Raw genomic sequence first — 14,325 nt, 5'->3', positions numbered from 1 at the left:
ATCATTGGACGGTACATACAAGAACAATTCTGATCTCATAATAGTTTGAAACGGATTAATTTGAGTCTCCTCGGCTTTTGTCTTGTCTCGCTTGCCAAGGATGGCGATTTCTCTCTTCGCCACCCAGCAGAGGCCGGCTAAACCCCTAGTGTCCCACAGAGCCTTACATCTACATGTCTCCCTGAGATGCACTGGCTGGATACAGCCCCACACTCCTCCCTTTGTGTGTCTTTCCCCCTCTCTCCCTCTCCCCTCATCTCTACCCAGTGATGACGACAGGCCGGGCCCGGCAGTGCTGCCAAGCGCTTTCATTCACACCTGATTAGATCACAGTGACCTCGATAACATCACTCTGCTCCACGCCCTGCGCCACACTGGGACACAAGCCTTTTGTTTGGGATGAGAAAATACTGTGTCTGCACAAATTGACGCTAAATTAGATGGAGGGGATATTAATGTAGAAATGTCTCAAGATGTGAGAGGGGAGAATGTGCACGTTACAGAATAGGTGGATATAATATTAATTATAATATTACTGTAATTGTACAATATTTCTTGTCATTTCAAGTGGAATGTGTACATGTAGGTATGTTATAAAGGACCGAGGTGGAAATATTGATTCATGGAGCCGGTGACGGCTGAAAATGACTGTCTTTCAATGTTTTTACATTTAGTCAGAGTAGAGGAGAGTTTGGGAGCCATGGCTGTGTGTTCGCGCGTGTGTGTGTAGGTGTGTGTTTAGGACACAGGACTGACATCAGTGCCATCTGAGACAACCCTACATCCCGATGACGATGAAAGCTATTTCAGCACAGTGGTTTTATGAGCATGATTGCATCATTCTATTTTCAGTAACCTACATTAACATATTGGGCGATTCCAAGGTGGCATGGCCCCGCAAATATTTTTGGTATCACAGATTATTCTGCCAATTTTCACATAGAAACCTCATTTGGAGGAAGGATATTACATACATACATTTGTATCACAAGTTGTTTTTGAGAAAATCATGATTAAAGTGGCCATTTTAGGGCCTTTTTAGACTTACTGTATACATGCCTCGTGGTACATGGTACAGACAACATTGTGGTGTCATAATACTCTTTATAGTGTGTTCTAAAATATGGATTATGTCTATATTCTGAATTTTTTTTTCAATTATTCAACATTAGAGTGCCCATTTTGATTTTGATTATTGTTTGGACATATTGTTTGAAACAATATACTCTTCAAACACATCACATTTCCAGAGTGGGCTCTCTGCTATTTTTAAAGAAGTTATCCATTTTATACATAGAAATGTACATTATTGTTACGCTCGTCGTCGGATGATAAATGACCGGACCAAGGTGCAGCGTGGTAGGCGTACATTCTCTCTTCATTTGAAAACGTAACACTTGGAAAAAACAAATAAACACAAACCAAATGTAAAGCTAGTCATGCATAAAGCAACAAACAAAGACAAGATCCCACAAAACCCAAAAGGAAACTGACAACTCATATCTGATTCCCAATCAGAGGCAACGATAGACAGCTGCCTCCGATTGGGAATCAAACACACCAACATAGAAACAGAAAACCTAGAATGCCCACCCTAATACAACCTGACCTAACCAAAAATGGAGAAATAAAAAGACTAAGGTCAGGGCGTGACAGTACCCCCCCCCCAAAGGTGCGGACTCCGGCCGCAGAACCTGACTCTATAGGGGAGGTTCCGGGTGGGCATCTATCCTCGGTGGCGGCTCCGGTTCGGAACGTAGCTCCCGCTCCGCACACTGATTCCTCCACCTCTGTGGAACCGGACCGTGGATCGTCGCCGGAGACTCCGGACCGTGAATCGTTGCCGTAGGAACCGACCGTTGCTGGAGGCTCTGGACTGCCGACCGTTGCTGGAGGCTCTGGACTGCCGACCGTTGCTGGAGGCTCTGGACTGCCGACCGTTGCTGGAGGCTCTGGACTGCCGACCGTTGCTGGAGGCTCTGGACTGCCGACCGTTGCTGGAGGCTCTGGACTGCCGACCGTTGCTGGAGGCTCTGGACTGCCGACCGTTGCTGGAGGCTCTGGACTGCCGACCGTTGCTGGAGGCTCTGGACTGCCGACCGTTGCTGGAGGCTCTGGACTGCCGACCGTTGCTGGAGGCTCTGGACTGCCGACCGTCGCTGGAGGCTCCTGAGTGGGGACCGTCGCTGGAGGCTCCTGAGTGGGGACCGTCGCTGGAGGCTCCGGGCCGTGGATCATCACTACAGGCTCCGGGCCGTGGATCTTCACTACAGGCTCCGGGCCGTGGATCTTCACTACAGGCTCCGGGCCGTGGATCTTCACTACAGGCTCCGGGCCGTGGATCATCACTACAGGCTCCGGGCCGTGGATCTTCACTACAGGCTCCGGGCCGTGGATCATCACTGGAGGCTTCATACGTGGAGCCAGAACAGGTCTCACCGGAGTGAGGAGACGTACTGGAAGCCTGGTACATGGAGCTACCACAACACGTCCTGGCTGGATACCCACTTTAGCTCGGTGAGTGTGGAGAGCTGGCACAGGACGCACTGGGCTAAGAAGGCGCACTGGAGGCATAATGCGTAGAGCCAGCGCGGGATATACTGGGCCGTGGAGGCGCACTGGAGACCAGGAGCGCTGAGCCGGCACAATCCGTCCTGGCTGAATGCCCACTCTAGCACGGCAAATGCGGGGAGCTTGCACAGAGCGCACCAGGCTGTGGATGCGCACTGAAGGCACGGTGCGCAGAACCAGAAAACGTGGCACTTGAACCGTGACCAACTCCTCATTGTATTTCCGCCTGTTTCCACGGCAGGCTCTCATGCCCTTCCTTTACCTCCTCCAATGTCCATGATGTCCTCCACTCCGGGGCACGCTGCTTGGTCCGTGGGTGGTGGGATCTTCTGATACGCTCGTCGGAGGAGGATAAATGACCGGACCAAGGTGCAGCGTGGTAGGCTTGCTAAAGTCAGGGCGTGACAATTCTAGGTCATTAACCAATCACAGCCCTCCTGTAGGATTGCACATTCAGCAAATCACCAGCAAAGGGACTTCCCTTTGAATCCATTTTCACATTCACTGTGTGGCGGTGCTCGTGTGGTTTCCAGGTGTTTTATTCCATTCCATTTGCTCCGTTCCAGCCATTATTATGAGCCGTCCTCCCCTCAGCAGCCTCCACTGGTGTCATGTACGGTTCACGGACCATTGGGTCTTACAGGAGGCTCGTATATGTCTAAAAAGTACCTAAAATGGACACTTTCAACATGATTTTCCCACTAATGGTTTGTGTTACAAACGTAAAAAGCATATCAAACATCCTTCCTTCCAGTGAAGTTGCTTTGTGACGATTTGCCAGAACATTCGGAGATACCAAAAATATTTTTGGCCCATGCTGGTATGGAATCGGACGATATTTTCATCTACATGGATATAACTGCATCTCTGTTTGCTATCCATGCTATTTATCAATGTTTCTCTTATATCTTCCTCTGATGAGCTAGTGTGATTTCCACATGTTCAGAGAACCTCTGGTACAGAGCTGAGGCATGGGGGCCGATGGGGAGGGGAGGGGGAGCACGTCATGCAGCTGTGCCTCTGATGACAGGCCTGTCCTCGACCTGCCCTCCATCAGACTAAACACAGACCTGGACAGGCTCTCTGTGCTGCCTGGCCCTAGCTGTTTACTGCCACACGCCATCCTACAGCTCACACGGAACCTACGGTATAGTACAAAAACACGCTATCGTGAGCACGCGCACACACACGCTCGCACTCACACTCGCGCACACACACAAACACACACATAGGGACAATACCAGTATCACTAATTTTTTAAAATCCATTTAAAAAATGTAAACACAAATCAGACCAGGCTGACTATTAGGTTAAAAACCTGCTGTATGTAAAATATTGTGTGCTTTGGGTTCGAGCCCAGGCTCCTTTGCAGCCGTCTGCGACCGGAGGCCCATGGGGCGGCGCACAATTGGTCCAGAGTCGTCCGGGTTAGGGTTTGGGTTTGGGGGGTTTGGCCGGCAGGGATATCCTTGTCTCATCACGCACTAGCGACTACTGTGGCGGGCCGGGCACAGTGCACACTGACCAGGTCGCCAGGTGTACGGTGTTTCCTTCGACACATTGGTGCTCCTGGCTTCTGGGTTGGATGTGTGTTGTGTCAAGAAGCAGTGCGGCTTGGTTGGGTTGTGTTTCGGAGGACGCGTGGCTCTCGACCTTCACCTCTCCGAGTCCGTGCGGGAGTTGCAGCGATGAGACAAGACTGTAATTGGATACCACGAAATTGGGGAGATAAAAGGGGGTTAAAAATATATATATTGTGTGCTTTAGCTTGGAAAATAAATACATGTAACTCTGGAAGACGACATGATGATGTTTGCTTCCGACATTAGGGCTGTTTTCCTAAAGAAGTTTCCTTGCCACGATACTAACGAGTATCGCAACACTGGTAGTAGTCACTTTAATAACTCTACCTACATGTACATACATGTACTACCTCAATTACCTGGACTAACCGGTGACCCCACACATTGACTCTGTACAGGTACCCTCTGTATATAGTCTCGCTATTGTTATTTTACTGCTGCTCTTTAATTACTTGTTCCTTTTATTTCTTATTTGTATTTTTAAACTGCATTGTTGGTTAGGGGCTTGTAAGCAAGCATTTCACTGTTGTATTCGGCGCATGTGACTAATAACATTTGATTTGATTTAATTTAGTATCGTCCCGGCCCTATACACAGACACACACACAAACACTTCCAATGAACACACACACACAAACACACAGTCTCATGTTTTATGGGGATGCTCTGTTCATCATGTCTTCTTTGATACATCAAAGCATTTTTTTTGTGGGTGTGGATGTGGGGATATGGGTTAGAGAGTGCTGCTGGATCACACATTGCCCATGTTGCATCACACTGAGTTGTGTGTTTCAGGGAAAGGTGCAGTGCCTCCTGTTGAGGTTCAAATAGTGGACGTGTCCTCTGTGTATTCATTGGCCATCTGAATGGATGGTCCCAGCAGGGTTTTGTGACCGCAGCAGATCTGAGAGAGTCATGCCTGCCCTTTCTGGGCCACGGGGAAACTAGGTCACTGGGCTGTCAGTTGTGGTAGTGCATGCATGTGCGCGCGCGCGTGTGTGTTTAACGTTGTAAAATAGGGCTTTTACATAAGAGTGGGATGTGTTCAACAGATATGCAGTACCACTGTTGCAGAGATTCTCTCACACTGCAGTACAACGAGATAGACAGAGACTTGGTTGAGATCCCTAACAACGTCAGAAAGGCAGGCTCTTATTATCATAGTCAGTGTGCAGCGTGTAGAGAGAGTGGAGGAGATTAGATGCTTCTGGCCTTTTGAAGTACATTTCCCAGTCATTGTGTGATGGCAAACTCCATCATGTATTTGAGGCAGCACTGATAAGGGGCATCTGTTATAATTGCAGTGGCATTAAAAACCCTCGTGAGAAATAATATAAAACTATCTCCTCTCCTTGTTTAAATGAAAACGTTTCCCTCATTTCCAGTAAGTGTCATTACTGTGTGTTATTGTAAATCCAAAGAGGCCGGCATAACAATGAGCACATAGTTATAGGAATGCATTTCCAAATACCCTATATATACAAAAGTATGTGGACACCCCTTCAAATGAGTGGATTTGGCTATTTCAGCCACACCCGTTGCTGACAGGTGTGTAAAATTGAACACACAGCCATGCAATCTTCATAGACAAACATTGGCAGTAGAATGCTCTTACTGAAGAGCTCAGTGACTTTCAATGTGGCGCCATCATAGGATGCCACCTTTCCAACAAATTTCTGCCCTGCTAGAACTACCCCGGTCAACTGTGCTGTTATTGTGAAGTGGAACGTCTAGGAACAACTATGGCCCGGCCGCGAAGTGGTAGGCCCCACAAGCTCATAGAACGGGACCACCGAGTGATGAAGCGTGTAGCGTGTAAAAATCGTCTGTCCTCGGTTGCAACACTCACTACTGAGTTCCAAACTGCCTCTGGAAACAACTTCAGCACAGGAACCGTTCATCGGAGCTTCATGAAATGGGTTTGGAGCAGTGGAAACGCGTTCTCTGGGGTGAAGAATCACGCCTCACCATCTGGCAGTCAGATGAACAAATCTGGGCTTGGCGGTTGCCAGGAGAACACTACCTGCCCCAATGCATAGTGCCAACTGTAGAGTTTGGTGGAGGAGGAACAATGGTCAGGTGCTGTTTTTCATGGTTTAAGCTAGGCCCCTTAGTTCCAGTGAAGGAAATCGTAACACTACAGCATACAATGACATTCTAGACAATTCTGTGCTTCCAACTTTGTTGCAACAGTTTGGGAAAGGCCCTTCCAGAACAGTTTTTTTTTTTTTTTTAGATCGGTGTGGAAGAACTTGACTGGCCTGCACAGAACCATGACCTCAACCCTATCGAACACCTTTAGGATGAATTGGAACACCGACTTCGTGCCAGGCCTAATCACCCAACATCAGTGCTCGACCTCACTAATGTTCCTGTGGTTGAATGGAAGCAAGTCCCCACAGCAATGTTCCAACATCTAGTGGAAAGCCTTTTCAGAAGAGTGGAGGCTGTTATAGCAGCAAAGGGGGAACCAACTCCATATTAATGCCCATGAATTTGGAATGAGATGCTCGACGAGGAAGTGTGTACATTTGGTCATGTAGTGTATAACATGTAAAAGTCACAGTCCATAATCTGTCCGTTTTCATAGATCCCTTTTACACTTCAGCAACTATTTCACCAGAGTGGTAAAATAATTGTTGGTGTTTTGAGGGTTTGATGGGATAGTTTTTAATCTAACCCCTTGTTTTGTCTCATTTCTCACTTGTTTGGTAACTATCTTTGAGTCAATTTAGTAATAGTCACTAGCCCTCTCTTGGAATGGGAGTTGAAGGAGAAGACTTGTCTCGGAGGACGTTGATATTAGTGCAGTGATCGACCTTCACAGTGTTAAAAGCGGAGCAGGGCTCAAATTGCAGGGCTGGATGTCGAGGTGGTGCAACCATTTGATCTCCTGTGTTGGTGTGTGCTGCTCGGCTCTTTGAACTTCACTTTGGACTGTTGGCTTCTTATGATTGGCTGGGGTTGGGTGTCAGGATAGGGCTTCTCTATGAGTCCTGGCCTGGTGCGTTCACTCACAGTGGGGTGAACGGGGGCACAGGGAGAGGACCTCCCCCCACCCTCCAGGACCCAACGAGTGAGGTCAGGGTAACTGAACGTCCCCAGGGGCCCGAGGGGAGCACCATGACAGGATGTCCCTGAAGAGCTGTGGTGACAGGCATTTAGCCCTCAGATCCTGTTGCAGGGTGTTGTTGATATGCAACAGAGCAGCGCCAGACCAACCACTGCAGACCTCGGAGGTGTCTGAACATGCCCGGCCTGCCCTAGGACATGTACTCACTCCCCACTCATCCAACCCCTACCATACCTGCCTTACTCTGGCCCCATACCTGCCTTACTCTGGCCCCACACCTGACTTACCCTCGCCCCACACCTGACTTACTCTGGCCCTACACCTGACTTACTCTGGCCCCACACCTGACTTACTCTGGCCCCACACCTGACTTACTCTGGACCCACGCCTGACTTACTCTGGCCCTATACCTGATTTACTCTGGCCCTATACCTGATTTACTCTGGCCCCACACCTGACTTACTCTGGCCCCACACCTGACTTAGTCTGGCCCCACACCTGACTTAGTCTGGCCCCACACCTGACTTACTCTGGCCCCACACCTGACTTACTCTGGCCCCACACCTGACTTACTCTGGCCCCACACCTGACTTACTCTGGCCCCACACCTGACTTACTCTGGCCCCACACCTGACTTACTCTGGCCCCACACCTGACTTACTCTCGCCCCACACCTGACTTACTCTCGCCCCACACCTGACTTACTCTCGCCCCACACCTGACTTACTCTGGCCCTACACCTGACTTACTCTGGCCCTATACCTGTCTTACATCTGGCCCCACACCTGTCTTACTCTGGCCCTACACCTGACCTACTCTGGCCCATACCTGACTTACTCTGGCCCCACACCCGACTTACTCTTGCCCCACACCCGACTTACTCTTGCCCCACACCCGACTTACTCTGGCCCCACACCCGACTTACTCTGGCCCCACACCCGACTTACTCTGGCCCCACACCCGACTTACTCTGGCCCCACACCAGACTTACTCTGGCACCACACCCGACTTACTCTGGCCCTATACCTGCCTTATTCTGAGCCCATACCTGATCCACAGCATACACACTTAACATCCCTTCTCCAAATGAATATATATACAGTGGGGCAAAAAAGTATTTAGTCAGCCACCAATTGTGCAAGTTCTCCCACTTAAAAAGATGAGAGGCCTGTAATTTTCATCATAGGTACACTTCAACTATGACAGACAAAATGAGAAAAAAAATCCAGAAAATCACATTGTAGGATTTTTTATGAATTTATTTGCAAATTATGGTGGAAAATAAGTATGGTCAATAACAAAAGTTTATCTCAATACTTTGTTATATACCCTTTGTTGGCAATGACAGAGGTCAAACGTTTTCTGTAAGTCTTCACAAGGTTTTCACACACTGTTGCTGGTATTTTGACCCATTCCTCCATGCAGATCTCCTCTAGAGCATTGATGTTTTGGGGCTGTTGCTGGGCAACACGGACTTTCAACTCCCTCCAAAGATTTTCTATGGGGTTGAGATCTAGAGACTGGCTAGGCCACTCCAGGACCTTGAAATGCTTCTTACGAAGCCACTCCTTCGTTGCCCGGGCGGTGTGTTTGGGATCGTTGTCATGCTGGAAGACCCAACCATGTTTCATCTTCAATGCCCTTGCTGATGGAAGGAGGTTTTTGCTCAAAATCTCAAGATACATGGCCCTATTCATTCTTTCCTTTACACGGATCAGTCGTCCTGGTCCCTTTGCAGAAAAACAGCCCCAAAGCATGATGTTTCCACCCCCATGCTTCACAGAAGGTATGGTGTTCTTTGGATGCAACTCAGCATTCTTTGTCCTCCAAACACGACCAAAAAGGTCTATTTTGGTGTCATATGGTCAGATGAAATTCTCCCAATCTTCTTCTGGATCATCCAAATGCTCTCTAGCAAACTTCAGACGGGCCTGGACATGTACTGGCTTAAGCAGGGAGACACGTCTGGCACTGCAGGATTTGAGTCCCTGGCGGCGTAGTCTGTTACTGATGGTAGGCTTTGTTACTTTGGTCGCAGCTCTCTGCAGGTCATTCACTAGGTCCCCCCGTGTGGTTCTGGGATTTTTGCTCACCGTTCTTGTGATCATTTTGACCCCACGGGGTGAGATCTTGCGTGGAGCCCCAGATCGAGGGAGATTATCAGTGGTCTTGTATGTCTTCCATTTCCTAATAATTGCTCCCACAGTTGATTTCTTCAAACCAAGCTGCTTACCTATTGCAGATTCAGTCTTCCCAGCCTGGTGCAGGTCTACAATTTTGTTTCTGGTGTCCTTTGACAGCTCTTTGGTCTTGGCCATAATGGAGTTCGGAGTGTGACTGTTTGAGGTTGTGGACAGGTGTCTTTTATACTGATAACAAGTTCAAACATGTGCCATTAATACAGGTAACTAGTGGAGGACAGAGGAGCCTCTTAAAGAAGAAGTTACAGGTCTCTGAGAGCCAGAAATCTTGCTTGTTTGTAGGTGACCAAATAATTATTTTCCACCATAATTTGCAAATAAATTAATTAAAAATCCTGCAATGTGATTTTCTGGATTTTCTTCTCTCATTTTGTCTGTCATAGTTGAAGTGTACCTATGATGAAAATTACAGGCCTCTCTCATATTTTTAAGTGGGAGAACTTGCACAATTGGTGGCTGACTAAATACTTTTTTGCCCCACTGTATATCTAACAAAGCTGAAAAGAACCAAACCAATATTTTTTACCCCTTCAGCAGCACACATTTAGTCACTGCATGGTTTACATCAGAATGGGAGGAGATATTCTGTCTGGGCTTGCTTCATGTGGTTGAGTCTTCCACTGTGCACATTTAGAGGCCCAAGAAAGGGAAGCCAACCCAACCAATGAAATACACATTCCCTTCACTTTTATGTTTGTAATGAGACGGTTGGTCATTGTGTGAAGTCTTTGTTGGTTCCTGGGGTTATTGTACTGCATTGTGTTACAGAGATCCTCCCCTCATGTAGCCTGTGAATTATTGAGATGGTTTGGGGAAGCCGGGTGGCTCAACATGAAGAGTATATTTTTAGCCTCTAGTCACTAACTGGAGGTCTGAGAAAGAGGTCTTTAGGGGGGACACTCCCTTTTCTCTCTGTTCTCTCTTCCATACTCACCCCCACTCTTTTATTTTCTTCCAACCCCTCCCATTCTTTTCCTAGCCCTACTCTCAACTCCTCTGGCTTTCTTTCTTTCTCCCTCTTCTCTTTTCCACATCTTTTTACAACTGTTATTTATTTCACATGAGAGGGGAAAATGAAATAAGTAGTGTTCTGATATCAGAAATAGAAATACATCTTGTGATGAATTAGTATACTTCATGGTTCAAGGTTTATATGAAATATTTCAACACATGGCACGAGGGTGCAGTGAGATGGGTTGGACGATACTTATCTCGTCAATCATCTTGGGAAAAAAACGTATACTTAAAAACCGAAAATGAACCAGTCCCCCGTCGTTAACACAATAGAAAGGTCAAATGAACCAGTCCCCCGTCGTTAACACAATAGAAAGGTCAAATGAACCAGTCCCCCGTCGTTAACACAATAGAAAGGTCAAATGAACCAGTCCCCCGTCGTTAACACAATAGAAAGGTCAAATGAACCAGTCCCCCGTCGTTAACACAATAGAAAGGTCAAATGAACCAGTCCCCCGTCGTTACCACAATATAAAGGTCAAATGCATCATTATCTAAATGTTGAAAGTGCGTCGGCTACGGAGAGAAACAAGATGGTGCAGTTTGAGGCAGAGAGCGATGCGGGTGTTAGAGATGGGGGTATGAGCAGGTCCACCTGGGCAGGGGGGATGTTGTGGATGTGTGTGTGCGTCTGTATGTTGTCGTTTGTATAATAATCGTACAAAAAAACCGAATATTTAAAATTTGAGAACCTTGAATCGTCATGGTCGCCTCTCTACTCATGGATACAGAATGTTAGCATCATGAGGAGTCTGCCTATTCTGCCTGTGCCTCTTTGTATGGAAGAGGAGCTGTTGCACTTGCAATGCAAATGTTCACAAGAGGCCATTGGAATAATTAATTGATGCTTTGATATGCGATAATGGAAGTAGTTAGGAATAATTTATATGACAAATATTTTTTGTGTGTCTTCACCATCCACATAGTCCCACTCCTCACTACTTCTTGTCTCTCTCTCTCTCTCTCTCTCTCTCTCTCTCTCTCTCTCTCTCTCTCTCCTCTCTCTCCTCTCTCTCCTCTCTCTCCTCTCTCCTCTCTCCTCTCTCCTCTCTCCTCTCTCCTCTCTCCTCTCTCCTCTCTCCTCTCTCCTCTCTCCTCTCTCCTCTCTCCTCTCTCCTCTCTCCTCTCTCCTCTCTCCTCTCTCTCTCTCTCGTGGCTGAACAGGTCCCATTTATAATACAGCTCCTTCCATAATTCATCCATTCCACTCGATACTCCCCCAATACCTTATTTTCCACTTTGATGCAAATTTGTATAAATTCTGTGTCCCACTGACAAAAACAGAATAAACCAAACAAGCACAAAGAAGAGGAGAGAGGAAGTCAGTGCAGTCAGCATTCATTTCCATAGCCCTGTCTCTGTGATTTGATGCTCTGTGACATATTGAGTCTAATTTGTAGCCTAAAGAACTAAACAGCTATGGCCTATTTTGTTGTTCTGTGTTCGGGTGGGTGATGTCACCATTCCTGCCTTTTTAAGGCTGACCTGTCTTCAGTGGTTAGTGTGAGGATGTCAGTACTATTTCTCTGGACCACTAATAGAGGGTTAAGGGGCAGCAAGCCTTAGTAAGGTGGTCAAGCAGAGATCATAGGCTCAGTCATTATAACAGTCATTATAACAGTCTACTATCTCTGCTCAGCATTCCTGCAACATTATTTTGTGGAAATAGAATTTGATGTCTGAGAAATTAAGTTTATTGATTGGACACAAATTTGCCCTTATAATTTTATAGGATTCATATAATATTCAATAAATAAAAATATCAAAAGTCACCCACAGATTCCCCACTCCCCATGCCAATTTCAACCCGACAACCAATATACAGTATACGTTCTCTATGTCTGACAAGTAATATGGCGCTGCAGCTTGGAGTATTGTTTCTACATACTATGTAATGTATTCCCAGGGAATTTGGTGATGGTTAATTTCACCAATTCAAATAAATTAGTCAATTAAGTTGTTAGGTTTATGTGTCACGGCTGTTGAAGGAAGAGGACCAAGGTGCAGCGTGGTGAGTGTACATGGTATTTTTATTAGACAAGACGCCGAACAAAACAATAAACACTACAAAACAAACCTTGAAGCTAAAGGCTGTGTGCCGTAAACAAAGTCAACTTCCCACAAAGACAGGTGGGAAAAGGGCTACCTAAGTATGGTTCTCAATCAGAGACAACGATAGACAGTTGTCCCTGATTGAGAACCCTACCCAGCCAACACATAGAAATACAAATAATAGAACATAGAATACCCACCCCAAATCACACCCTGACCAAACCAAATAGAGACATAAAAAGGATCTCTAAGGTCAGGCTGTGACATTATGTACCATTATACATCCTGCTATTACCAGGTTCTGACCACTAGATGGTCCTGTTACTGTTACTAGGTGACATTTTTCACCCCTCAATATTAAATGGATAGTTCACCCAAATTACACAATTATATATTGGTTTCCTTACCCTGGAAGCAGTCAATGGACAGCAATCCATGCTTTGGTTTTGTTTACCTTGCCACGGTTTATTTTTTCACCCCAATCTCCAGCGCCCGCTACACTCTCCACCACGTGGCCTCAAACCGCACCATTTTGTTTCTCTCCACCTTGCCACTGTTTCAAATGCTGACTTTTTAGCATTTATAGTACAAATCAAATGCAAGTCAATGGTAACAATTTAATCATGTTCAGTGCATTCAGAAAGTATTCAGACCCCTTCACTTTTTCCAAGAAATGTACAGCCGTATTCTAAAATTGATTAAATTAATTGTGTTCCTCATCAATCTACACACAATACCCCATAATGACAAAAAAACTGAAAAATCACATTTACATTAGTATTCAGACCCTTTACTCAGTAGTTTGTTGAAGCACCTTTGGCAGCCATCACATCTTCAAGTCTTCTTGGGAATGACAATATGAGCTTGGCACACTTGCATTTAGGGAGTTTGTCCCATTCTTTCTGCAGATCCTCTCAATCTCTGTCAGGTTGGATGGGGAGCTTTGCTGCACAGCTATTTTCAGGTCTCTCCAGAGATGTTAGATCGGGTTCCAGTCTTGGCTCAGGCTGGGCCTCTCAAGGACATTCAAAGACCACTCCAAAGCCACTCCTGCATTGTCTTGGCTATGTGCTTAGGGTTGTTGTCCTGTTGGAAGGGGACTTTTCACCCCAGTTTGAGGTCTTGAGTGCTCTGTAACAGGATTTCATTAAGGATCTCTCTGTACTTTGCTCCGTTCATCTTTCTCTCGATCCTGAGTAGTCTCCCAGTCCCTGCTCTGAAAAACATCCCCACAGCATGATAATACCACCACCATGCTTCACCGTCGGAATGGTGCCAGGTTTCCTCCAGACTCATGGTCTGAGAGTCTTAAGGTGCCTTTTGGCAAACTTCAAGTGGGCTGTCATGTGCCTTTTACTGAGGAGTGACTTCCGTCTGGCCACTCTACCATAAAGGCCTGATTGGTTGAGTGCTGCAGAGATGGTTGTACTTTTGGAAGATTCTCCCATCTCCACAGAGAAACTCTGGAGCTCTGTCAGAGTGACCATCGGGTTCTTGGTCATCTCCCTGACCAAGGCCCTTCTCCCCCGATTGCTCAGTTTGGCTGGGTGGCCAACTCTAGGAAGAGTCTTGGTGGTTCCAAACTTCTTCCATTGAAGAATGATTGAGGTCACTGTGTTCTTAGGGACCTTCAAAGCTGCATAAATTTTTTGGTACCCTTCCCCAGATCTGGGCCTCGACACAATTCTGTCTCTGAGTTCTACAGACGATTCCTTCGACCTCATGGCTTGGTTTTTGCTCTGACATGCATTGTCAACTGTGGGACCTTATATAGACAGGGAAAGGGTCAGTTGGGGAAAGGGAAAGGGCCTAGTCAGTTGTACAACGGAAT

At 46.6% G+C, this 14,325-nt stretch overlaps 1 protein-coding gene across 2 annotated transcripts in view; it reads left to right on the top strand.

The window, feature by feature from the left end:
- LOC110535871 (nuclear receptor subfamily 6 group A member 1-A) overlaps positions 1–14,325 on the top strand; it is a 99,730-nt gene that overhangs the window by 41,765 nt on the left and 43,640 nt on the right. The window lies entirely within an intron of this gene.

Source organism: Oncorhynchus mykiss, chromosome 11, assembly GCF_013265735.2.
Source record: "Oncorhynchus mykiss isolate Arlee chromosome 11, USDA_OmykA_1.1, whole genome shotgun sequence".
NCBI classification, from domain to species: domain Eukaryota; kingdom Metazoa; phylum Chordata; class Actinopteri; order Salmoniformes; family Salmonidae; genus Oncorhynchus; species Oncorhynchus mykiss.
This window is presented reverse-complemented; position numbering and strand designations above follow the sequence as displayed.